The sequence below is a fragment of the Pongo abelii genome, chromosome 8 (genome assembly GCF_028885655.2).
Source record: "Pongo abelii isolate AG06213 chromosome 8, NHGRI_mPonAbe1-v2.0_pri, whole genome shotgun sequence".
NCBI classification, from domain to species: Eukaryota; Metazoa; Chordata; class Mammalia; order Primates; family Hominidae; genus Pongo; species Pongo abelii.
This window is the reverse complement of record NC_071993.2, coordinates 45,149,378-45,175,331: the sequence shown is the minus strand read 5'-3', so window position 1 is coordinate 45,175,331 and position 25,954 is coordinate 45,149,378.

Genomic DNA, 25,954 nt, shown 5'->3' with positions numbered 1-25,954 from the left:
CGTTCAAGTCTGTGAGTAGAATGCACTCACCACAAAGAAGTTTCTGAGAATGCTTCTGTCTAGTTTTTATGTGAAGATATTTCCTTTTCCCGCATAGGCGTCAAAGCGCTCCAAATAAACAATTGCAAATTCTACTAAAGGAGTGTTTCCAAACTGCTCTATCAAAAGGAAGGTTCAAGTCTGTGAGTTGAATGCACTAATCACACAGAAGTTTGTGAGAATGCTTCTGTCTAGCTTTTAGGTGAAGATATTTCTTTTCCCAGAATAGGCCTTAAAGCGCTCCATGTATCCACTTGCAGATTCTACAAAAAGAGTGTTTCAAAACTGCTCTTTCAAAAGAAAGGCGCAAGTCTGTGAGTTGAATGCACTCATCACAAAAAAGTTTCTGAGAATGCTTCTGTGTAGTTGTTATGTGAAGATACTTCCTTTTCGAACATAGGCCTCAAAGCGCTCGAAACAAACACTTGCAGATTCTACAAAAGGAGTGTTTCAAAGCTGTCCTATCAAAAGAAACGTTCAAGTCTGTGAGTTGAATGCACTCATCACAGAGAAGTTTCTGAGAATTCTTCTGTGTAGTTTTTAGGTGAAGATATTTCCTTTTCCAGCATAGGCGCCAAAGCGATCCAAATAAACACTTGCAGATTCTACAAAAGGAGTGTTTCCAAACTGCTCTATCAAGAGGAATGTTCAAGTCTGTGAGTAGAATGCACTCACCACAAAGAAGTTTGTGAGAATGCTTCTGTCTAGTTTTTATGTGAAGATATTTCCTTTTCTAGCATAGGCGTCAAAGCGCTCCAAATAAACACTTGCAGATTCTACAAAAGGGGTGTTTCCAAACTGCTCTATCAGAGGGAATGTTCAAGTCTGAGAGTTGAATGCTGTAGTCAGACATAAGTTTGTGAGAATGCTTCTGTATAGTTTTTATGTGAAGATATTTCCTTTTCCAGCATAGGTCTCAAAGTGATGCAAATGAAAACTTGCAGATTCTACAAAAGGAGTGTTTCCAAACTGCTCTATCAGAGGGAATGTTCAAGTCTGTGAGTTGAATGCAGTAATCACACAGAAGATTGTGAGAATGCTTCTGTCTAGTTTCAGGTGGAGATATTTCTTTTCCCAGCATAGGCCTCAAAGCCCTCCAAATATCCACTTGCAGACTCTACAAAAAGAGTGTTTCAAAACTGCTCTTTCAAAAGAAAGGCTCAAGTCTGTGAGTTGAATGCACTCATCACAAAGAAGTTTCTGAGAATACTTCTGTGTAGTTGTTATGTGACGATACTTCCTTTTCCAGCATAGGCCTCAAAGCGCTCGAAATAAACACTTGCAGATTCTACAAAAGGAGTGTTTCAAAACTGTCCTGTCAAAAGAAACGTTCAAGTCTGTGAGTTGAATGTAGTAATCACACAGAAGTTTCTGAGAATGCTTCTGTGTAGTTTTTAGGTGAAGATATTTCCTTTTCCAGCATAGGCGTCAAACCGATCTAAATAAACACTTGCAGATTCTACAAAAGGAGTGTTTCCAAACAGGTGTATCAAGAGGAACGTTCAAGTCTGTGAGTAGAATCCACTCACCACAAAGAAGTTTCCGAGAATGCTTCTGTCTAGTTTTTATGTGAAGATATTTCCTTTTCCAGCATAGGCGTCAAAGCGCTCCAAATAAACAATTGCAGATTCTACAAAAGGAGTGTTTCCAAACTGCTCTATCAAAGGGAAGGTTCAAGTCTGTGAGTTGAATGCACTAATCACACAGAAGTTTGTGAGAATGCTTCTGTCCAGTTTTTAGGTGAAGATATTTCTTTTCCCAGAATAGGCCTTAAAGCGCTCCAAATATCCACTTGCAGATTCTATAAAAAGAGTGTTTCAAAACTGCTCTTTCAAAAGAAAGGCTCAAGTCTGTGAGTTGAATGCACTCATCACAAAGAAGTTTCTGAGAATGCTTCTGTGTAGTTGTTATGTGAAGATTCTTCCTTTTCCAGCATAGGCCTCAAAGCGCTCAAAATAAACACTTGCAGATTCTACAAAAGGAGTGTTTCAAAACTGTCCTATCAAAAGAAACGTTCAAGTCTGTGAGTTGAATGCACTCATCACAGAGAAGTTTCTGAGAATGCTTCTGTGTAGTTTTTAGGTGAAGATATTTCCTTTTCCAGCATAGGCGTCAAAGCGATCCAAATAAACACTTGCAGATTCTACAAAAGGAGTGTATCCAAACTGCTCTATCAGAGGGAATGTTCACGTCTGTTAGTTGAATGCAGTAATCACACAGAAGTTTGTGAGAATGCTTCTGTCTAGTTTTTAGGTGAAGATATTTCCTTTTCCAGCATAGGCGTCAAAGCGCTCCAAATAAACACTTGCAGATTCTACAAAAGAAGTGTTTCCATACTGCTCTATCAAAAGGAAGGTTCAAGTCTGTGAGTTGAATGCACTAATCACACAGAAGTTTGTGAGAATGCTTCTGTCCAGTTTTTAGGTGAAGATATTTCTTTTCCCAGAATAGAACTTAAAGCGTTCCAAATATCCACTTGCAGATTCTACAAAAAGAGTGTTTCAAAACTGTTCTTTCAAAAGAAAGGCTCAAGTCTGTGAGTTGAATGCACTCATCACAAAGAAGTTTCTGAGAATGCTTCTGTGTAGTTGTTATGTGAAGATACTTCCTTTTCCAGCATAGGCCTCAAAGCGCTAGAAACAAACACTTGCAGATTCTACAAAAGGAGTGTTTCAAAACTGTCCTATCAAAAGAAACGTTCAAGTCTGTGAGTTGAATGCACTCATCACACAGAAGTTTCTGAGAATGCTTCTGTGTAGTTTTTAGGTGAAGATATTTCCTTTTCCAGCATAGGCGTCAAAGCGATCCAAATAAACACTTGCAGATTCTACAAAAGGAGTGTATCCAAACTGCTCTATCAGAGGGAATGTTCAAGTCTGTGAGTTGAATGCAGTAATCACACAGAAGTTTGTGAGAATGCTTCTGTCTCGTTTTTAGGTGAAGATATTTCATTTCCCAGAATAGGCCTTAAAGCGCTCCAAATTTCCACTTGCAGATTCTACAAAAAGAGTGTTTCAAAACTACTCTTTCAAAAGGAAGGCTCAAGTCTGTGAGTTGAATGCACTCATCACAAAGAAGTTTCTGAGAATGCTTCTGTGTAGTTGTTATGTGAAGATACTTCCTTTTCCAGCATAGGCCCCAAAGCGCTCGAAATAAACACTTGCAGATTCTACGAAAGGAGTGTTTCAAAACTGTCCTATCAAAAGTAACGTTCAAGTCTGTGAGTTGAATGCACTCATCACAGAGAAGTTTCTGAGAATGCTTCTGTGTAGTTTTTAGGTGAAGATATTTCCTTTTCCAGCGTAGGCGTCTAAGCGCTCCAAATTTCCACTTGCAGATTCTACAAAAGGAGTGTTTCCTAACTGCTGTATCAAGAGGAACGTTCAAGTCTGTGAGTAGAATGCACTCACCACAAAGAAGTTTCTGAGAATGCTTCTGTCTAGTTTTTATGTGAAGATATTTCCTTTTCCCGCATAGGCGTCAAAGCGCTCCAAATAAACAATTGCAAATTCTACTAAAGGAGTGTTTCCAAACTGCTCTATCAAAAGGAAGGTTCAAGTCTGTGAGTTGAATGCACTAATCACACAGAAGTTTGTGAGAATGCTTCTGTCTAGCTTTTAGGTGAAGATATTTCTTTTCCCAGAATAGGCCTTAAAGCGCTCCATGTATCCACTTGCAGATTCTACAAAAAGAGTGTTTCAAAACTGCTCTTTCAAAAGAAAGGCGCAAGTCTGTGAGTTGAATGCACTCATCACAAAAAAGTTTCTGAGAATGCTTCTGTGTAGTTGTTATGTGAAGATACTTCCTTTTCGAACATAGGCCTCAAAGCGCTCGAAACAAACACTTGCAGATTCTACAAAAGGAGTGTTTCAAAGCTGTCCTATCAAAAGAAACGTTCAAGTCTGTGAGTTGAATGCACTCATCACAGAGAAGTTTCTGAGAATTCTTCTGTGTAGTTTTTAGGTGAAGATATTTCCTTTTCCAGCATAGGCGCCAAAGCGATCCAAATAAACACTTGCAGATTCTACAAAAGGAGTGTTTCCAAACTGCTCTATCAAGAGGAATGTTCAAGTCTGTGAGTAGAATGCACTCACCACAAAGAAGTTTCTGAGAATGCTTCTGTCTAGTTTTTATGTGAAGATATTTCCTTTTCCAGCATAGTCGTCAAAGCGCTCCAAATAAACACTTGCAGATTCTACAAAAGGTGTGTTTCCAAACTGCTCTATCAGAGGGAATGTTCAAGTCTGTGAGTTGAATGCACTAGTCGGACAGAAGTTTGTGAGAATGCTTCTGTGTAGTTTTTATGTGAAGATATTTCCTTTTCCAGCATAGGTCGCAAAGTGATCCAAATAAACACTTGCAGATTCTACAAAAGGAGTGTTTCCAAACTGCTCTATCAGAGGGAATGTTCAAGTCTGTGAGTTGAATGCAGTAATCACACAGAAGTTTGTGAGAATGCTTCTGTCTAGTTTCAGGTGGAGATATTTCTTTTCCCAGCATAGGCCTCAAAGCCCTCCAAATATCCCCTTGGAGACTCTACAAAAAGAGTGTTTCAAAACTGCTCTTTCAAAAGGATGGCTCAAGTCTGTGAGTTGAATGCACTCATCACAAAGAAGTTTCTGAGAATGCTTCTGTGTAGTTGTTATGTGAAGATACTTCCTTTTCCAGCACAGGCCTCAGTGCGCTCGAAATAAACACTTGCAGATCCTACGAAAGGAGTGTTTCAAAACTGTCCTATCAAAATAAACGTTCAAGTCTGTGAGTTGAATGCACTCATCACACAGAAGTTTCTGAGAATGCTTCTGTGTAGTTTTTAGGTGAAGATATTTCATTTCCCAGCACAGGCCTCAGAGCGCTCCAAATATGCATTCGCAGATTCTACAAAAAGAGAGCTTGAAAACTCTTCCACCAAAAAGAGGCTTCAACTCTATGAGTAGAATGCACTCATCACAAAGAAGTTTCTGAGAATGCTTCTGTCTAGTTTTTATGTGAAGATATTTCCTTTTCCAGCATAGGCGTCAAAGCGCTCCAAATAAACACTTGCAGATTCTACTAAAGGAGTGTTTCCAAACTGCTCTATCAAAAGTAACGTTCAAGTCTGTGAGTTGAATGCACTCATCACAGAGAAGTTTCTGAGAATGCTTCTGTGTAGTTTTTAGGTGAAGATATTTCCTTTTCCAGCATAGGCGTCAAAGCGATCCAAATAAACACTTGCAGATTCTACAAAAGGAGTGTATCCAAACTGCTCTATCAGAGGGAATGTTCAAGTCTGTGAGTTGAATGCAGTAATCACACAGAAGTTTGTGAGAATGCTTCTGTCTAGTTTTTAGGTGAAGATATTTCTTTTCCCAGAATAGGCCTTAAAGCGCTCCAAATTTCCACTTGCAGATTCTACAAAAAGAGTGTTTCAAAACTGCTCTTTCAAAAGGAAGGCTCAAGTCTGTGAGTTGAATGCACTCATCACAAAGAAGTTTCTGAGAATGCTTCTGTGTAGTTGTAATGTGAAGATACTTCCTTTTCCAGCATAGGCCTCAAAGCGCTCGAAATAAACACTTGCAGATTCTACGAAAGGAGTGTTTCAAAACTGTCCTATCAAAAGAAACGTTCAAGTCTATGAGTTGAATGCACTCATCACAGAGAAGTTTCTGAGAATGCTTCTGTGTAGTTTTTAGGTGAAGATATTCCCTTTTCCAGCATAGGCGTCAGAGCGATCCAAATAAACACTTGCAGATTCTACAAAAGGAGTGTTTCCAAACTGCTCTATCAAGAGGAATGTTCAAGTCTGTGAGTAGAATGCACTCACCACAAAGAAGTTTCTGAGAATGCTTCTGTCTAGTTTTTATGTGAAGATATTTCCTTTTCCAGCATAGGCGTCAAACTCTCCAAATAAACAATTGCAGATTCTACTAAAGGAGTGTTTCCAAACTGCTCTATCAAAAGGAATGTTCAAGTCTGTGAGTTGAATGCACTAATCACACAGAATTTTGTGAGAATGCTTCTGCCTAGTTTCAGGTGGAGATATTTCTTTTCCCAACATAGGCCTCAAAGCCCTCCAAATATCCACTTGCAGACTCTACAAAAAGAGTGTTTCAAAACTGCTCTTTCAAAAGGATGGCTCAAGTCTGTGAGTTGAATGCACTCATCACAAAGAAGTTTCTGAGAATGCTTCCGTGTAGTTGTTATGTGAAGATACTTCCTTTTCCAGCATAGGCCTCAAAGCGCTCGAAATAAACACTTGCAGATTCTACAAAAGGAGTGTTTCAAAACTGCCATATCAAAAGAAACGTTCAAGTCTGTGAGTTGAATGCACTCATCAAAGAGAAGTTTCTGAGAATGCTTCTGTGTAGTTTTAAGTGAAGATATTTCCTTTTCCAACATAGGCGTCAAAGCGATACAAATAAACACTTGCAGATTCTACAAAAGGAGTGTATCCAAATTGCTCTAAGAGAGGGAATGTTCAAGTCTGTGAGTTGAATGCAGTAATCACACAGAAGTTTGTGAGAATGCTTCTGTCTAGTTTTTAGGTGAAGATATTTCCTTTTCCACCATAGGCGTCAAAGCGCTCCAAATAAACACTTGCAGATTCTACAAAAGGAGTGTTTCCAAACTGCTCTATCAAAAGGAAGGTTCAAGTCTGTGAGCTGAATGCACTAATCACACAGAAGTTTGTGAGAATGCTTCTGTCCAGTTTTTAGGTGAAGATATTTCTTTTCCCAGAATAGAACTTAAAGCGTTCCAAATATCCACTTGCAGATTTTACAAAAAGAGTGTTTCAAAACTGTTCTTTCAAAAGAAAGGCTCAAGTCTGTGAGTTGAATGCACTCATCACAAAGAAGTTTCTGAGAATGCTTCTGTGTAGTTGTTATGTGAAGATACTTCCTTTTCCAGCATAGGCCCCAAAGCGCTCGAAATAAACACTTGCAGATTCTACAAAAGGAGTGTTTCCAAACTGCTGTATCAAGAGGAACGTTCAAGTCTGTGAGTAGAATGCACTCACCACAAAGAAGTTTCTGAGAATGCTTCTGTCTAGTTTTTATGTGAAGATATTTCCTTTTCCCGCATAGGCGTCAAAGCGCTCCAAATAAACAATTGCAGATTCAACTAAAGGAGTGTTTCCAAACTGCTCTATCAAAAGGAAGGTTCAAGTCTGTGAGTTGAATGCACTAATCACACAGAAGTTTGTGAGAATGCTTCTGTCTAGTTTCAGGTGGAGATATTTCTTTTCCCAACATAGGTCTCAAAGCCCTCCAAATATCCACTTGCAGACTCTACAAAAAGAGTGTTTCAAAACTGCTCTTTCAAAAGGATGGCTCAAGTCTGTGAGTTGAATGCACTCATCACAAAGAAGTTTCTGAGAATGCTTCTGTGTAGTTGTTATGTGAAGATACTTCCTTTTCCAGCACAGGCCTCAGTGCGGTCGAAATAAACACTTGCAGATCCTACGAAAGGAGTCTTTCAAAACTGTCCTATCAAAGTAAACGTTCAAGTCTGTGAGTTGAATGCACTCATCACACAGAAGTTTCTGAGAATTCTTCTGTGTAGTTTTTAGGTGAAGATATTTCATTTCCCAGCACAGGCCTCAGACCGCTCCAAATATGCATTTGCAGATTCTACAAAAAGAGAGCTTGAAAACTCTTCCACCAAAAAGAGGCTTCAACTCTATGAGTAGAATGCACTCACCACAAAGAAGTTTCTGAGAATGCTTCTGTCTAGTTTTTATGTGAAGATATTTCCTTTTCCAGCATAGGCGTCAAACTCTCCAAATAAACAATTGCAGATTCTACTAAAGGAGTGTTTCCAAACTGCTCTATCAAAAGGAATGTTCAAGTCTGTGAGTTGAATGCACTAATCACACAGAATTTTGTGAGAATGCTTCTGCCTAGTTTCAGGTGGAGATATTTCTTTTCCCAACATAGGCCTCAAAGCCCTCCAAATATCCACTTGCAGACTCTACAAAAAGAGTGTTTCAAAACTGCTCTTTCAAAAGGATGGCTCAAGTCTGTGAGTTGAATGCACTCATCACAAAGAAGTTTCTGAGAATGCTTCCGTGTAGTTGTTATGTGAAGATACTTCCTTTTCCAGCATAGGCCTCAAAGCGCTCGAAATAAACACTTGCAGATTCTACAAAAGGAGTGTTTCAAAACTGCCATATCAAAAGAAACGTTCAAGTCTGTGAGTTGAATGCACTCATCAAAGAGAAGTTTCTGAGAATGCTTCTGTGTAGTTTTAAGTGAAGATATTTCCTTTTCCAACATAGGCGTCAAAGCGATACAAATAAACACTTGCAGATTCTACAAAAGGAGTGTATCCAAATTGCTCTAAGAGAGGGAATGTTCAAGTCTGTGAGTTGAATGCAGTAATCACACAGAAGTTTGTGAGAATGCTTCTGTCTAGTTTTTAGGTGAAGATATTTCCTTTTCCAGCATAGGCGTCAAAGCGCTCCAAATAAACACTTGCAGATTCTACTAAAGGAGTGTTTCCAAACTGCTCTATCAAAAGGAATGTTCAAGTCTGTGAGTTGAATGCACTAATCACACAGAAGTTTGTGAGAATGCTTCTGTCCAGTTTTTAGGTGAAGATATTTCTTTTCCCAGAATAGGCCTTAAAGCGCTCCAAATATCCACTTGCAGATTCTATAAAAAGAGTGTTTCAAAACTGCTCTTTCAAAAGAAAGGCTCAAGTCTGTGAGTTGAATGCACTCATCACAAAGAAGTTTCTGAGAATGCTTCTGTGTAGTTGTTATGTGAAGATACTTCCTTTTCCAGCATAGGCCTCAAAGCGCTCGAAATAAACACTTGCAGATTCTACAAAAGGAGTGTTTCAAAACTGTCCTATCAAAAGAAACGTTCAAGTCTGTGAGTTGAATGCACTCATCAAAGAGAAGTTTCTGAGAATGCTTCTGTGTAGTTTTAAGTGAAGATAATTCCTTTTCCAACATAGGCGTCAAAGCGATCCAAGTAAACACTTGCAGATTCTACAAAAGGAGTGTATCCAAATTGCTCTAACAGAGGGAATGTTCAAGTCTGTGAGTTGAATGCAGTAATCACACAGAAGTTTGTGAGAATGCTTCTGTCTAGTTTTTAGGTGAAGATATTTCCTTTTCCAGCATAGGCGTCAAAGCGCTCCAAATAAACACTTGCAGATTCTACAAAAGGAGTGTTTCCAAACTGCTCTATCAAAAGGAAGGTTCAAGTCTGTGAGCTGAATGCACTAATCACACAGAAGTTTATGAGAATGCTTCTGTCCAGTTTTTAGGTGAAGATATTTCTTTTCCCAGAATAGAACTTAAAGCGTTCCAAATATCCACTTGCAGATTCTACAAAAAGAGTGTTTCAAAACTGTTCTTTCAAAAGAAAGGCTCAAGTCTGTGAGTTGAATGCACTCATCACAAAGAAGTTTCTGAGAATGCTTCTGTGTAGTTGTTATGCGAAGATACTTCCTTTTCCAGGATAGGCCCCAAATCCCTCGAAATAAACACTTGCAGATTCTACAAAAGGAGTGTTTCCAAACTGCTGTATCAAGAGGAACGTTCAAGTCTGTGAATAGAATGCACTCACCACAAAGAAGTTTCTGAGAATGCTTCTGTCTAGTTTTTATGTGAAGATATTTCCTTTTCCCGCATAGGCGTCAAAGCGCTCCAAATAAACAATTGCAGATTCAACTAAAGGAGTGTTTCCAAACTGCTCTATCAAAAGGAAGGTTCAAGTCTGTGAGTTGAATGCACTCATCACAAAAAAGTTTCTGAGAATGCTTCTGTGTAGTTGTTATGTGAAGATACTTCCTTTTCCAACATAGGCCTCAAAGCGCTGGAAACAAACAGTTGCAGATTCTACAAAAGGAGTGTTTCAAAACTGTCCTATCAAAAGAAACGTTCAAGTCTGTGAGTTGAATGCACTCATCACAGAGAAGTTTCTGAGAATTCTTCTGTGTAGTTTTTAGGTGAAGATATTTCATTTCCCAGCACAGGCCTCAGAGCGCTCCAAATATGCATTCGCAGATTCTACAAAAAGAGAGCTTGAAAACTCTTCCACCAAAAAGAGGCTTCAACTCTATGAGTAGAATGCACTCATCACAAAGAAGTTTCTGAGAATGCTTCTGTCTAGTTTTTATGTGAAGATATTTCCTTTTCCAGCATAGGCGTCAAAGCGCTCCAAATAAACACTTGCAGATTCTACTAAAGGAGTGTTTCCAAACTGCTCTATCAAAAGTAACGTTCAAGTCTGTGAGTTGAATGCACTCATCACAGAGAAGTTTCTGAGAATGCTTCTGTGTAGTTTTTAGGTGAAGATATTTCCTTTTCCAGCATAGGCGTCAAAGCGATCCAAATAAACACTTGCAGATTCTACAAAAGGAGTGTATCCAAACTGCTCTATCAGAGGGAATGTTCAAGTCTGTGAGTTGAATGCAGTAATCACACAGAAGTTTGTGAGAATGCTTCTGTCTAGTTTTTAGGTGAAGATATTTCTTTTCCCAGAATAGGCCTTAAAGCGCTCCAAATTTCCACTTGCAGATTCTACAAAAAGAGTGTTTCAAAACTGCTCTTTCAAAAGGAAGGCTCAAGTCTGTGAGTTGAATGCACTCATCACAAAGAAGTTTCTGAGAATGCTTCTGTGTAGTTGTAATGTGAAGATACTTCCTTTTCCAGCATAGGCCTCAAAGCGCTCGAAATAAACACTTGCAGATTCTACGAAAGGAGTGTTTCAAAACTGTCCTATCAAAAGAAACGTTCAAGTCTATGAGTTGAATGCACTCATCACAGAGAAGTTTCTGAGAATGCTTCTGTGTAGTTTTTAGGTGAAGATATTCCCTTTTCCAGCATAGGCGTCAGAGCGATCCAAATAAACACTTGCAGATTCTACAAAAGGAGTGTTTCCAAACTGCTCTATCAAGAGGAATGTTCAAGTCTGTGAGTAGAATGCACTCACCACAAAGAAGTTTCTGAGAATGCTTCTGTCTAGTTTTTATGTGAAGATATTTCCTTTTCCAGCATAGGCGTCAAACTCTCCAAATAAACAATTGCAGATTCTACTAAAGGAGTGTTTCCAAACTGCTCTATCAAAAGGAATGTTCAAGTCTGTGAGTTGAATGCACTAATCACACAGAATTTTGTGAGAATGCTTCTGCCTAGTTTCAGGTGGAGATATTTCTTTTCCCAACATAGGCCTCAAAGCCCTCCAAATATCCACTTGCAGACTCTACAAAAAGAGTGTTTCAAAACTGCTCTTTCAAAAGGATGGCTCAAGTCTGTGAGTTGAATGCACTCATCACAAAGAAGTTTCTGAGAATGCTTCCGTGTAGTTGTTATGTGAAGATACTTCCTTTTCCAGCATAGGCCTCAAAGCGCTCGAAATAAACACTTGCAGATTCTACAAAAGGAGTGTTTCAAAACTGCCATATCAAAAGAAACGTTCAAGTCTGTGAGTTGAATGCACTCATCAAAGAGAAGTTTCTGAGAATGCTTCTGTGTAGTTTTAAGTGAAGATATTTCCTTTTCCAACATAGGCGTCAAAGCGATACAAATAAACACTTGCAGATTCTACAAAAGGAGTGTATCCAAATTGCTCTAAGAGAGGGAATGTTCAAGTCTGTGAGTTGAATGCAGTAATCACACAGAAGTTTGTGAGAATGCTTCTGTCTAGTTTTTAGGTGAAGATATTTCCTTTTCCACCATAGGCGTCAAAGCGCTCCAAATAAACACTTGCAGATTCTACAAAAGGAGTGTTTCCAAACTGCTCTATCAAAAGGAAGGTTCAAGTCTGTGAGCTGAATGCACTAATCACACAGAAGTTTGTGAGAATGCTTCTGTCCAGTTTTTAGGTGAAGATATTTCTTTTCCCAGAATAGAACTTAAAGCTTTCCAAATATCCACTTGCAGATTTTACAAAAAGAGTGTTTCAAAACTGTTCTTTCAAAAGAAAGGCTCAAGTCTGTGAGTTGAATGCACTCATCACAAAGAAGTTTCTGAGAATGCTTCTGTGTAGTTGTTATGTGAAGATACTTCCTTTTCCAGCATAGGCCCCAAAGCGCTCGAAATAAACACTTGCAGATTCTACAAAAGGAGTGTTTCCAAACTGCTGTATCAAGAGGAACGTTCAAGTCTGTGAGTAGAATGCACTCACCACAAAGAAGTTTCTGAGAATGCTTCTGTCTAGTTTTTATGTGAAGATATTTCCTTTTCCCGCATAGGCGTCAAAGCGCTCCAAATAAACAATTGCAGATTCAACTAAAGGAGTGTTTCCAAACTGCTCTATCAAAAGGAAGGTTCAAGTCTGTGAGTTGAATGCACTAATCACACAGAAGTTTGTGAGAATGCTTCTGTCTAGTTTCAGGTGGAGATATTTCTTTTCCCAACATAGGTCTCAAAGCCCTCCAAATATCCACTTGCAGACTCTACAAAAAGAGTGTTTCAAAACTGCTATTTCAAAAGGATGGCTCAAGTCTGTGAGTTGAATGCACTCATCACAAAGAAGTTTCTGAGAATGCTTCTGTGTAGTTGTTATGTGAAGATACTTCCTTTTCCAGCACAGGCCTCAGTGCGGTCGAAATAAACACTTGCAGATCCTACGAAAGGAGTCTTTCAAAACTGTCCTATCAAAATAAACGTTCAAGTCTGTGAGTTGAATGCACTCATCACACAGAAGTTTCTGAGAATGCTTCTGTGTAGTTTTTAGGTGAAGATATTTCATTTCCCAGCACAGGCCTCAGACCGCTCCAAATATGCATTTGCAGATTCTACAAAAAGAGAGCTTGAAAACTCTTCCACCAAAAAGAGGCTTCAACTCTATGAGTAGAATGCACTCATCACAAAGAAGTTTCTGAGAATGCTTCTGTGTAGTTGTTATGTGAAGATACTTCCTTTTCCAGCATAGGCGTCAAAGCGATCCAAATAAACACTTGCAGATTCTACAAAAGGTGTGTATCCAAACTGCTCTATCAGAGGGAATGTTCAAGTCTGTGAGTTGAATGCAGTAATCACACAGAAGTTTGTGAGAATGCTTCTGTCTCGTTTTTAGGTGAAGATATTACATTTCCCAGAATAGGCCTTAAAGCGCTCCAAATTTCCACTTGCAGATTCTACAAAAAGAGTGTTTCAAAACTGCTCTTTCAAAAGGAAGGCTCAAGTCTGTGAGTTGAATGCACTCATCACAAAGAAGTTTCTGAGAATGCTTCTGTGTAGTTGTTATGTGAAGATACTTCCTTTTCCAGCATAGGCTTCAAAGCGCTCGAAATAAACACTTGCAGATTCTACAAAAGGAGTGTTTCAAAACTGTCCTGTCAAAAGAAACGTTCAAGTCTGTGAGTTGAATGCACTCATCACGGAGAAGTTTCTGAGAATGCTTCTGTGTAGTTTTTAGGTGAAGATATTTCCTTTTCCAGCATAGGCGTCAAACCGATCCAAATAAACACTTGCAGATTCTACAAAAGGAGTGTTTCCAAACTGCTGTATCAAGAGGAACGTTCAAGTCTGTGAGTAGAATCCACTCACCAAAAAGAAGTTTCCGAGAATGCTTCTGTCTAGTTTTTATGTGAAGATATTTCCTTTTCCAGCATAGGCGTCAAAGCGCTCCAAATAAACACTTGCAGATTCTACAAAAGGAGTGTTTCCAAACTGCTCTATCAAAGGGAAGGTTCAAGTCTGTGAGTTGAATGCACTAATCACACAGAAGTTTGTGAGAATGCTTCTGTCCAGTTTTTAGGTGAAGATATTTCTTTTCCCAGAATAGGCCTTAAAGCGCTCCAAATATCCACTTGCAGATTCTATAAAAAGAGTGTTTCAAAACTGCTCTTTCAAAAGAAAGGCTCAAGTCTGTGAGTTGAATGCACTCATCACAAAGAAGTTTCTGAGAATGCTTCTGTGTAGTTGTTATGTGAAGATACTTCCTTTTCCAGCATAGGCCTCAAAGCGCTCGAAATAAACACTTGCAGATTCTACAAAAGGAGTGTTTCAAAACTGTCCTATCAAAAGAAACGTTCAAGTCTGTGAGTTGAATGCACTCATCAAAGAGAAGTTTCTGAGAATGCTTCTGTGTAGTTTTAAGTGAAGATATTTCCTTTTCCAACATAGGCGTCAAAGCGATCCAAATAAACACTTGCAGATTCTACAAAAGGAGTGTATCCAAATTGCTCTAACAGAGGGAATGTTCAAGTCTGTGAGTTGAATGCAGTAATCACACAGAAGTTTGTGAGAATGCTTCTGTCTAGTTTTTAGGTGAAGATATTTCCTTTTCCAGCATAGGCGTCAAAGCGCTCCAAATAAACACTTGCAGATTCTACAAAAGGAGTGTTTCCAAACTGCTCTATCAAAAGGAAGGTTCAAGTCTGTGAGCTGAATGCACTAATCACACAGAAGTTTATGAGAATGCTTCTGTCCAGTTTTTAGGTGAAGATATTTCTTTTCCCAGAATAGAACTTAAAGCGTTCCAAATATCCACTTGCAGATTCTACAAAAAGAGTGTTTCAAAACTGTTCTTTCAAAAGAAAGGCTCAAGTCTGTGAGTTGAATGCACTCATCACAAAGAAGTTTCTGAGAATGCTTCTGTGTAGTTGTTATGCGAAGATACTTCCTTTTCCAGCATAGGCCCCAAATCCCTCGAAATAAACACTTGCAGATTCTACAAAAGGAGTGTTTCCAAACTGCTGTATCAAGAGGAACGTTCAAGTCTGTGAATAGAATGCACTCACCACAAAGAAGTTTCTGAGAATGCTTCTGTCTAGTTTTTATGTGAAGATATTTCCTTTTCCCGCATAGGCGTCAAAGCGCTCCAAATAAACAATTGCAGATTCAACTAAAGGAGTGTTTCCCAACTGCTCTATCAAAAGGAAGGTTCAAGTCTGTGAGTTGAATGCACTCATCACAAAAAAGTTTCTGAGAATGCTTCTGTGTAGTTGTTATGTGAAGATACTTCCTTTTCGAACATAGGCCTCAAAGCGCTGGAAACAAACAGTTGCAGATTCTACAAAAGGAGTGTTTCAAAACTGTCCTATCAAAAGAAACGTTCAAGTCTGTGAGTTGAATGCACTTATCACAGAGAAGTTTCTGAGAATTCTTCTGTGTAGTTTTTAGGTGAAGATATTTCCTTTTCCAGCATAGGCGTCAAAGCGATCCAAATAAACACTTGCAGATTCTAAAAAAGGAGTGTTTCCAAACTGCTCTATCAAGAGGAACGTTCAAGTCTGTGAGTAGAATGCACTCACCCCAAAGAAGTTTCTGAGAATGCTTCTGTCTAGTTTTTATGTGAAGATATTTCCTTTTCCAGCATAGGCGTCAAAGCGCTCCAAATAAACACTTGCAGATTCTACAAAAGGGGTGTTTCCAAACTGCTCTATCAGAGGGAATGTTCAAGTCTGTGAGTTGAATGCACTAGTCAGACAGAAGTTTGTGAGAATGCTTCTGTGTAGTTTTTATGTGAAGATATTTCCTTTTCCAGCATAGGTCTCAAAGTGATCCAAATAAACACTTGCAGATTCTACAAAAGGAGTGTTCCCAAACTGCTCTATCAGAGGGAATGTTCAAGTCTGTGAGTTGAATGCAGTAATCACACAGAAGTTTGTGAGAATGCTTCTGTCTAGTTTCAGGTGGAGATATTTCTTTTCCCAGCATAGGCCTCAAAGCCCTCCAAATATCCCCTTGCAGACTCTACAAAAAGAGTGTTTCAAAACTGCTCTTTCAAAAGGATGGCTCAAGTCTGTGAGTTGAATGCACTCATCACAAAGAAGTTTCTGAGAATGCTTCTGTGTCGTTGTTATGTGAAGATACTTCCTTTTCCAGCACAGGTCTCAGTGCGCTCGAAATAAACACTTGCAGATCCTACGAAAGGAGTGTTTCAAAACTGTCCTATCAAAATAAACGTTCAAGTCTGTGAGTTGAATGCACTCATCACACAGAAGTTTCTGAGAATGCTTCTGTGTAGTTTTTAGGTGAAGATATTTCATTTCCCAGCACAGGCCTCAGAGCGCTCCAAATATGCATTTGCAGATTCTACAAAAAGAGAGCTTGAAAACTCTTCCACCAAAAAGAGGCTTCAACTCTATGAGTAGAATGCACTCATCACAAAGAAGTTTCTGGGAATGCTTCTGTCTAGTTTTTATGTGAAGATATTTCCTTTTCCAGCATAGGCGTCACTCCAAATAAACACTTGCAGATTCTACTAAAGGAGTGTTTCCAAACTGCTCTATCAAAAGCAACGTTCAAGTCTGTGAGTTGAATGCACTCATCACAGAGAAGTTTCTGAGAATGCTTCTGTGTAGTTTTTAGGTGAAGATATTTCCTTTTCCAGCATAGGCGTCAAAGCGATCCAAATAAACACTTGCAGATTCTACAAAAGGAGTGTATCCAAACTGCTCTATCAGAGGGAATGTTCAAGTCTGTGAGTTGAATGCAGTAATCACACAGAAGTTTGTGAGAATGCTTCTGTCTAGTTTTTAGGTGAAGATATTTCCTTTTCCAGCATAGGCGTCAAAGCGCTCCAAATAAACACTTGCAGATTCTACAAAAGGGGTGTTTCCAAACTGCTCTATCAGAGGGAATGTTCAAGTCTGTGAGTTGAATGCACTAGTCAGACAGAAGTTTGTGAGAATGCTTCTGTGTAGTTGTTATGTGAAGATACTTCCTTTTCCAGCATAGGCCTCAAAGCGCTCGAAATAAACACTTGCAGATTCTACGAAAGGAGTGTTTCAAAACTGTCCTATCAAAAGAAACGTTCAAGTCTGTGAGTTGAATGCACTCATCACAGAGAAGTTTCTGAGAATGCTTCTGTGTAGTTTTTAGGTGAAGATATTTCCTTTTCCAGCATAGGCGTCAAAGCGATCCAAATAAACATTTGCAGATTCTACAAAAGGAGTGTTTCCAAACTGCTCTATCAAGAGGAATGTTCAAGTCTGTGAGTAGAATGCACTCACCACAAAGAAGTTTCTGAGAATGCTTCTGTCTAGTTTTTATGTGAAGATATTTCCTTTTCCAGCATAGGCGTCAAAGAGATCCAAATAAACACTTGCAGATTCTACAAAAGGAGTGTTTCCAAACTGCTCTATCAAAAGGAAGGTTCAAGTCTGTGAGTTGAATGCACTAATCACACAGAAGTTTGTGAGAATGCCTCTGTCTAGTTTTTAGGTGAAGATATTTCTTTTCCCAGAATAGGCCTTAAAGCGCTCCAAATTTCCACTTGCAGATTCTACAAAAAGAGTGTTTCAAAACTGCTCTTTCAAAAGAAAGACTCAAGTCTGTGAGTTGAATGCACTCATCACAAAGAAGTTTCTGAGAATACTTCTGTGTAGTTGTTATGTGACGATACTTCCTTTTCCAGCATAGGCCTCAAAGCGCTCGAAATAAACACTTGCAGATTCTACAAAAGGAGTGTTTCAAAACTGTCCTGTCAAAAGAAACGTTCAAGTCTGTGAGTTGAATGTAGTAATCACACAGAAGTTTCTGAGAATGCTTCTGTGTAGTTTTTAGGTGAAGATATTTCCTTTTCCAGCATAGGCGTCAAACCGATCCAAATAAACACTTGCAGATTCTACAAAAGGAGTGTTTCCAAACAGGTGTATCAAGAGGAACGTTCAAGTCTGTGAGTAGAATCCACTCACCACAAAGAAGTTTCCGAGAATGCTTCTGTCTAGTTTTTATGTGAAGATATTTCCTTTTCCAGCATAGGCGCCAAAGCGCTCCAAATAAACACTTGCAGATTCTACAAAAGGATTGTTTCCAAACTGCTCTATCAAAGGGAAGGTTCAAGTCTGTGAGTTGAATGCACTAATCACACAGAAGTTTGTGAGAATGCTTCTGTCCAGTTTTTAGGTGAAGATATTTCTTTTCCCAGAATAGGCCTTAAAGCGCTCCAAATATCCACTTGCAGATTCTATAAAAAGAGTGTTTCAAAACTGCTCTTTCAAAAGAAAGGCTCAAGTCTGTGAGTTGAATGCACTCATCACAAAGAAGTTTCTGAGAATGCTTCTGTGTAGTTGTTATGTGAAGATTCTTCCTTTTCCAGCATAGGCCTCAAAGCGCTCAAAATAAACACTTGCAGATTCTACAAAAGGAGTGTTTCAAAACTGTCCTATCAAAAGAAACGTTCAAGTCTGTGAGTTGAATGCACTCATCACAGAGAAGTTTCTGAGAATGCTTCTGTGTAGTTTTTAGGTGAAGATATTTCCTTTTCCAGCATAGGCGTCAAAGCGATCCAAATAAACACTTGCAGATTCTACAAAAGGAGTGTATCCAAACTGCTCTATCAGAGGGAATGTTCAAGTCTGTGAGTTGAATGCAGTAATCACACAGAAGTTTGTGAGAATGCTTCTGTCTAGTTTCAGGTGGAGATATTTCTTTTCCCAGCATAGGCCTCAAAGCCCTCCAAATATCCCCTTGGAGACTCTACAAAAAGAGTGTTTCAAAACTGCTCTTTCAAAAGGATGGCTCAAGTCTGTGAGTTGAATGCACTCATCACAAAGAAGTTTCTGAGAATGCTTCTGTGTAGTTGTTATGTGAAGATACTTCCTTTTCCAGCACAGGCCTCAGTGCGCTCGAAATAAACACTTGCAGATCCTACGAAAGGAGTGTTTCAAAACTGTCCTATCAAAATAAACGTTCAAGTCTGTGAGTTGAATGCACTCATCACACAGAAGTTTCTGAGAATGCTTCTGTGTAGTTTTTAGGTGAAGATATTTCATTTCCCAGCACAGGCCTCAGAGCGCTCCAAATATGCATTCGCAGATTCTACAAAAAGAGAGCTTGAAAACTCTTCCACCAAAAAGAGGCTTCAACTCTATGAGTAGAATGCACTCATCACAAAGAAGTTTCTGAGAATGCTTCTGTCTAGTTTTTATGTGAAGATATTTCCTTTTCCAGCATAGGCGTCAAAGCGCTCCAAATAAACACTTGCAGATTCTACTAAAGGAGTGTTTCCAAACTGCTCTATCAAAAGTAACGTTCAAGTCTGTGAGTTGAATGCACTCATCACAGAGAAGTTTCTGAGAATGCTTCTGTGTAGTTTTTAGGTGAAGATATTTCCTTTTCCAGCATAGGCGTCAAAGCGATCCAAATAAACACTTGCAGATTCTACAAAAGGAGTGTATCCAAACTGCTCTATCAGAGGGAATGTTAAAGTCTGTGAGTTGAATGCAGTAATCACACAGAAGTTTGTGAGAATGCTTCTGTCTAGTTTTTAGGTGAAGATATTTCTTTTCCCAGAATAGGCCTTAAAGCGCTCCAAATTTCCACTTGCAGATTCTACAAAAAGAGTGTTTCAAAACTGCTCTTTCAAAAGGAAGGCTCAAGTCTGTGAGTTGAATGCACTCATCACAAAGAAGTTTCTGAGAATGCTTCTGTGTAGTTGTAATGTGAAGATACTTCCTTTTCCAGCATAGGCCTCAAAGCGCTCGAAATAAACACTTGCAGATTCTACGAAAGGAGTGTTTCAAAACTGTCCTATCAAAAGAAACGTTCAAGTCTATGAGTTGAATGCACTCATCACAGAGAAGTTTCTGAGAATGCTTCTGTGTAGTTTTTAGGTGAAGATATTCCCTTTTCCAGCATAGGCGTCAGAGCGATCCAAATAAACACTTGCAGATTCTACAAAAGGAGTGTTTCCAAACTGCTCTATCAAGAGGAATGTTCAAGTCTGTGAGTAGAATGCACTCACCACAAAGAAGTTTCTGAGAATGCTTCTGTCTAGTTTTTATGTGAAGATATTTCCTTTTCCAGCATAGGCGTCAAACTCTCCAAATAAACAATTGCAGATTCTACTAAAGGAGTGTTTCCAAACTGCTCTATCAAAAGGAATGTTCAAGTCTGTGAGTTGAATGCACTAATCACACAGAATTTTGTGAGAATGCTTCTGCCTAGTTTCAGGTGGAGATATTTCTTTTCCCAACATAGGCCTCAAAGCCCTCCAAATATCCACTTGCAGACTCTACAAAAAGAGTGTTTCAAAACTGCTCTTTCAAAAGGATGGCTCAAGTCTGTGAGTTGAATGCACTCATCACAAAGAAGTTTCTGAGAATGCTTCCGTGTAGTTGTTATGTGAAGATACTTCCTTTTCCAGCATAGGCCTCAAAGCGCTCGAAATAAACACTTGCAGATTCTACAAAAGGAGTGTTTCAAAACTGCCATATCAAAAGAAACGTTCAAGTCTGTGAGTTGAATGCACTCATCAAAGAGAAGTTTCTGAGAATGCTTCTGTGTAGTTTTAAGTGAAGATATTTCCTTTTCCAACATAGGCGTCAAAGCGATACAAATAAACACTTGCAGATTCTACAAAAGGAGTGTATCCAAATTGCTCTAAGAGAGGGAATGTTCAAGTCTGTGAGTTGAATGCAGTAATCACACAGAAGTTTGTGAGAATGCTTCTGTCTAGTTTTTAGGTGAAGATATTTCCTTTTCCACCATAGGCGTCAAAGCGCTCCAAATAAACACTTGCAGATTCTACAAAAGGAGTGTTTCCAAACTGCTCTATCAAAAGGAAGGTTCAAGTCTGTGAGCTGAATGCACTAATCACACAGAAGTTTGTGAGAATGCTTCTGTCCAGTTTTTAGGTGAAGATATTTCTTTTCCCAGAATAGAACTTAAAGCGTTCCAAATATCCACTTGCAGATTTTACAAAAAGAGTGTTTCAAAACTGTTCTTTCAAAAGAAAGGCTCAAGTCTGTGAGTTGAATGCACTCATCACAAAGAAGTTTCTGAGAATGCTTCTGTGTAGTTGTTATGTGAAGATACTTCCTTTTCCAGCATAGGCCCCAAAGCGCTCGAAATAAACACTTGCAGATTCTACAAAAGGAGTGTTTCCAAACTGCTGTATCAAGAGGAACGTTCAAGTCTGTGAGTAGAATGCACTCACCACAAAGAAGTTTCTGAGAATGCTTCTGTCTAGTTTTTATGTGAAGATATTTCCTTTTCCCGCATAGGCGTCAAAGCGCTCCAAATAAACAATTGCAGATTCAACTAAAGGAGTGTTTCCAAACTGCTCTATCAAAAGGAAGGTTCAAGTCTGTGAGTTGAATGCACTAATCACACAGAAGTTTGTGAGAATGCTTCTGTCTAGTTTCAGGTGGAGATATTTCTTTTCCCAACATAGGTCTCAAAGCCCTCCAAATATCCACTTGCAGACTCTACAAAAAGAGTGTTTCAAAACTGCTCTTTCAAAAGGATGGCTCAAGTCTGTGAGTTGAATGCACTCATCACAAAGAAGTTTCTGAGAATGCTTCTGTGTAGTTGTTATGTGAAGATACTTCCTTTTCCAGCACAGGCCTCAGTGCGGTCGAAATAAACACTTGCAGATCCTACGAAAGGAGTCTTTCAAAACTGTCCTATCAAAGTAAACGTTCAAGACTGTGAGTTGAATGCACTCATCACACAGAAGTTTCTGAGAATTCTTCTGTGTAGTTTTTAGGTGAAGATATTTCATTTCCCAGCACAGGCCTCAGACCGCTCCAAATATGCATTTGCAGATTCTACAAAAAGAGAGCTTGAAAACTCTTCCACCAAAAAGAGGCTTCAACTCTATGAGTAGAATGCACTCATCACAAAGAAGTTTCTGAGAATGCTTCTGTGTAGTTGTTATGTGAAGATACTTCCTTTTCCAGCATAGGCGTCAAAGCGATCCAAATAAACACTTGCAGATTCTACAAAAGGTGTGTATCCAAACTGCTCTATCAGTGGGAATGTTCAAGTCTGTGAGTTGAATGCAGTAATCACACAGAAGTTTGTGAGAATGCTTCTGTCTCGTTTTTAGGTGAAGATATTACATTTCCCAGAATAGGCCTTAAAGCGCTCCAAATTTCCACTTGCAGATTCTACAAAAAGAGTGTTTCAAAACTGCTCTTTCAAAAGGAAGGCTCAAGTCTGTGAGTTGAATACACTCATCACAAAGAAGTTTCTGAGAATGCTTCTGTGTAGTTGTTATGTGAAGATACTTCCTTTTCCAGCATAGGCTTCAAAGCGCTCGAAATAAACACTTGCAGATTCTACAAAAGGAGTGTTTCAAAACTGTCCTGTCAAAAGAAACGTTCAAGTCTGTGAGTTGAATGCACTCATCACGGAGAAGTTTCTGAGAATGCTTCTGTGTAGTTTTTAGGTGAAGATATTTCCTTTTCCAGCATAGGCGTCAAACCGATCCAAATAAACACTTGCAGATTCTACAAAAGGAGTGTTTCCAAACTGCTGTATCAAGAGGAACGTTCAAGTCTGTGAGTAGAATCCACTCACCACAAAGAAGTTTCCGAGAATGCTTCTGTCTAGTTTTTATGTGAAGATATTTCCTTTTCCAGCATAGGCGTCAAAGCGCTCCAAATAAACACTTGCAGATTCTACAAAAGGAGTGTTTCCAAACTGCTCTATCAAAGGGAAGGTTCAAGTCTGTGAGTTGAATGCACTAATCACACAGAAGTTTGTGAGAATGCTTCTGTCCAGTTTTTAGGTGAAGATATTTCTTTTCCCAGAATAGGCCTTAAAGCGCTCCAAATATCCACTTGCAGATTCTATAAAAAGAGTGTTTCAAAACTGCTCTTTCAAAAGAAAGGCTCAAGTCTGTGAGTTGAATGCACTCATCACAAAGAAGTTTCTGAGAATGCTTCTGTGTAGTTGTTATGTGAAGATACTTCCTTTTCCAGCATAGGCCTCAAAGCGCTCGAAATAAACACTTGCAGATTCTACAAAAGGAGTGTTTCAAAACTGTCCTATCAAAAGAAACGTTCAAGTCTGTGAGTTGAATGCACTCATCAAAGAGAAGTTTCTGAGAATGCTTCTGTGTAGTTTTAAGTGAAGATAATTCCTTTTCCAACATAGGCGTCAAAGCGATCCAAGTAAACACTTGCAGATTCTACAAAAGGAGTGTATCCAAATTGCTCTAACAGAGGGAATGTTCAAGTCTGTGAGTTGAATGCAGTAATCACACAGAAGTTTGTGAGAATGCTTCTGTCTAGTTTTTAGGTGAAGATATTTCCTTTTCCAGCATAGGCGTCAAAGCGCTCCAAATAAACACTTGCAGATTCTACAAAAGGAGTGTTTCCAAACTGCTCTATCAAAAGGAAGGTTCAAGTCTGTGAGCTGAATGCACTAATCACACAGAAGTTTATGAGAATGCTTCTGTCCAGTTTTTAGGTGAAGATATTTCTTTTCCCAGAATAGAACTTAAAGCGTTCCAAATATCCACTTGCAGATTCTACAAAAAGAGTGTTTCAAAACTGTTCTTTCAAAAGAAAGGCTCAAGTCTGTGAGTTGAATGCACTCATCACAAAGAAGTTTCTGAGAATGCTTCTGTGTAGTTGTTATGCGAAGATACTTCCTTTTCCAGGATAGGCCCCAAATCCCTCGAAATAAACACTTGCAGATTCTACAAAAGGAGTGTTTCCAAACTGCTGTATCAAGAGGAACGTTCAAGTCTGTGAATAGAATGCACTCACCACAAAGAAGTTTCTGAGAATGCTTCTGTCTAGTTTTTATGTGAAGATATTTCCTTTTCCCGCATAGGCGTCAAAGCGCTCCAAATAAACAATTGCAGATTCAACTAAAGGAGTGTTTCCCAACTGCTCTATCAAAAGGAAGGTTCAAGTCTGTGAGTTGAATGCACTCATCACAAAAAAGTTTCTGAGAATGCTTCTGTGTAGTTGTTATGTGAAGATACTTCCTTTTCCAACATAGGCCTCAAAGCGCTGGAAACAAACAGTTGCAGATTCTACAAAAGGAGTGTTTCAAAACTGTCCTATCAAAAGAAACGTTCAAGTCTGTGAGTTGAATGCACTCATCACAGAGAAGTTTCTGAGAATTCTTCTGTGTAGTTTTTAGGTGAAGATATTTCATTTCCCAGCACAGGCCTCAGAGCGCTCCAAATATGCATTCGCAGATTCTACAAAAAGAGAGCTTGAAAACTCTTCCACCAAAAAGAGGCTTCAACTCTATGAGTAGAATGCACTCATCACAAAGAAGTTTCTGAGAATGCTTCTGTCTAGTTTTTATGTGAAGATATTTCCTTTTCCAGCATAGGCGTCAAAGCGCTCCAAATAAACACTTGCAGATTCTACTAAAGGAGTGTTTCCAAACTGCTCTATCAAAAGTAACGTTCAAGTCTGTGAGTTGAATGCACTCATCACAGAGAAGTTTCTGAGAATGCTTCTGTGTAGTTTTTAGGTGAAGATATTTCCTTTTCCAGCATAGGCGTCAAAGCGATCCAAATAAACACTTGCAGATTCTACAAAAGGAGTGTATCCAAACTGCTCTATCAGAGGGAATGTTCAAGTCTGTGAGTTGAATGCAGTAATCACACAGAAGTTTGTGAGAATGCTTCTGTCTAGTTTTTAGGTGAAGATATTTCTTTTCCCAGAATAGGCCTTAAAGCGCTCCAAATTTCCACTTGCAGATTCTACAAAAAGAGTGTTTCAAAACTGCTCTTTCAAAAGGAAGGCTCAAGTCTGTGAGTTGAATGCACTCATCACAAAGAAGTTTCTGAGAATGCTTCTGTGTAGTTGTAATGTGAAGATACTTCCTTTTCCAGCATAGGCCTCAAAGCGCTCGAAATAAACACTTGCAGATTCTACGAAAGGAGTGTTTCAAAACTGTCCTATCAAAAGAAACGTTCAAGTCTATGAGTTGAATGCACTCATCACAGAGAAGTTTCTGAGAATGCTTCTGTGTAGTTTTTAGGTGAAGATATTCCCTTTTCCAGCATAGGCGTCAGAGCGATCCAAATAAACACTTGCAGATTCTACAAAAGGAGTGTTTCCAAACTGCTCTATCAAGAGGAATGTTCAAGTCTGTGAGTAGAATGCACTCACCACAAAGAAGTTTCTGAGAATGCTTCTGTCTAGTTTTTATGTGAAGATATTTCCTTTTCCAGCATAGGCGTCAAACTCTCCAAATAAACAATTGCAGATTCTACTAAAGGAGTGTTTCCAAACTGCTCTATCAAAAGGAATGTTCAAGTCTGTGAGTTGAATGCACTAATCACACAGAATTTTGTGAGAATGCTTCTGCCTAGTTTCAGGTGGAGATATTTCTTTTCCCAACATAGGCCTCAAAGCCCTCCAAATATCCACTTGCAGACTCTACAAAAAGAGTGTTTCAAAACTGCTCTTTCAAAAGGATGGCTCAAGTCTGTGAGTTGAATGCACTCATCACAAAGAAGTTTCTGAGAATGCTTCCGTGTAGTTGTTATGTGAAGATACTTCCTTTTCCAGCATAGGCCTCAAAGCGCTCGAAATAAACACTTGCAGATTCTACAAAAGGAGTGTTTCAAAACTGCCATATCAAAAGAAACGTTCAAGTCTGTGAGTTGAATGCACTCATCAAAGAGAAGTTTCTGAGAATGCTTCTGTGTAGTTTTAAGTGAAGATATTTCCTTTTCCAACATAGGCGTCAAAGCGATACAAATAAACACTTGCAGATTCTACAAAAGGAGTGTATCCAAATTGCTCTAAGAGAGGGAATGTTCAAGTCTGTGAGTTGAATGCAGTAATCACACAGAAGTTTGTGAGAATGCTTCTGTCTAGTTTTTAGGTGAAGATATTTCCTTTTCCAGCATAGGCGTCAAAGCGCTCCAAATAAACACTTGCAGATTCTACTAAAGGAGTGTTTCCAAACTGCTCTATCAAAAGGAATGTTCAAGTCTGTGAGTTGAATGCACTAATCACACAGAAGTTTGTGAGAATGCTTCTGTCCAGTTTTTAGGTGAAGATATTTCTTTTCCCAGAATAGGCCTTAAAGCGCTCCAAATATCCACTTGCAGATTCTATAAAAAGAGTGTTTCAAAACTGCTCTTTCAAAAGAAAGGCTCAAGTCTGTGAGTTGAATGCACTCATCACAAAGAAGTTTCTGAGAATGCTTCTGTGTAGTTGTTATGTGAAGATACTTCCTTTTCCAGCATAGGCCTCAAAGCGCTCGAAATAAACACTTGCAGATTCTACAAAAGGAGTGTTTCAAAACTGTCCTATC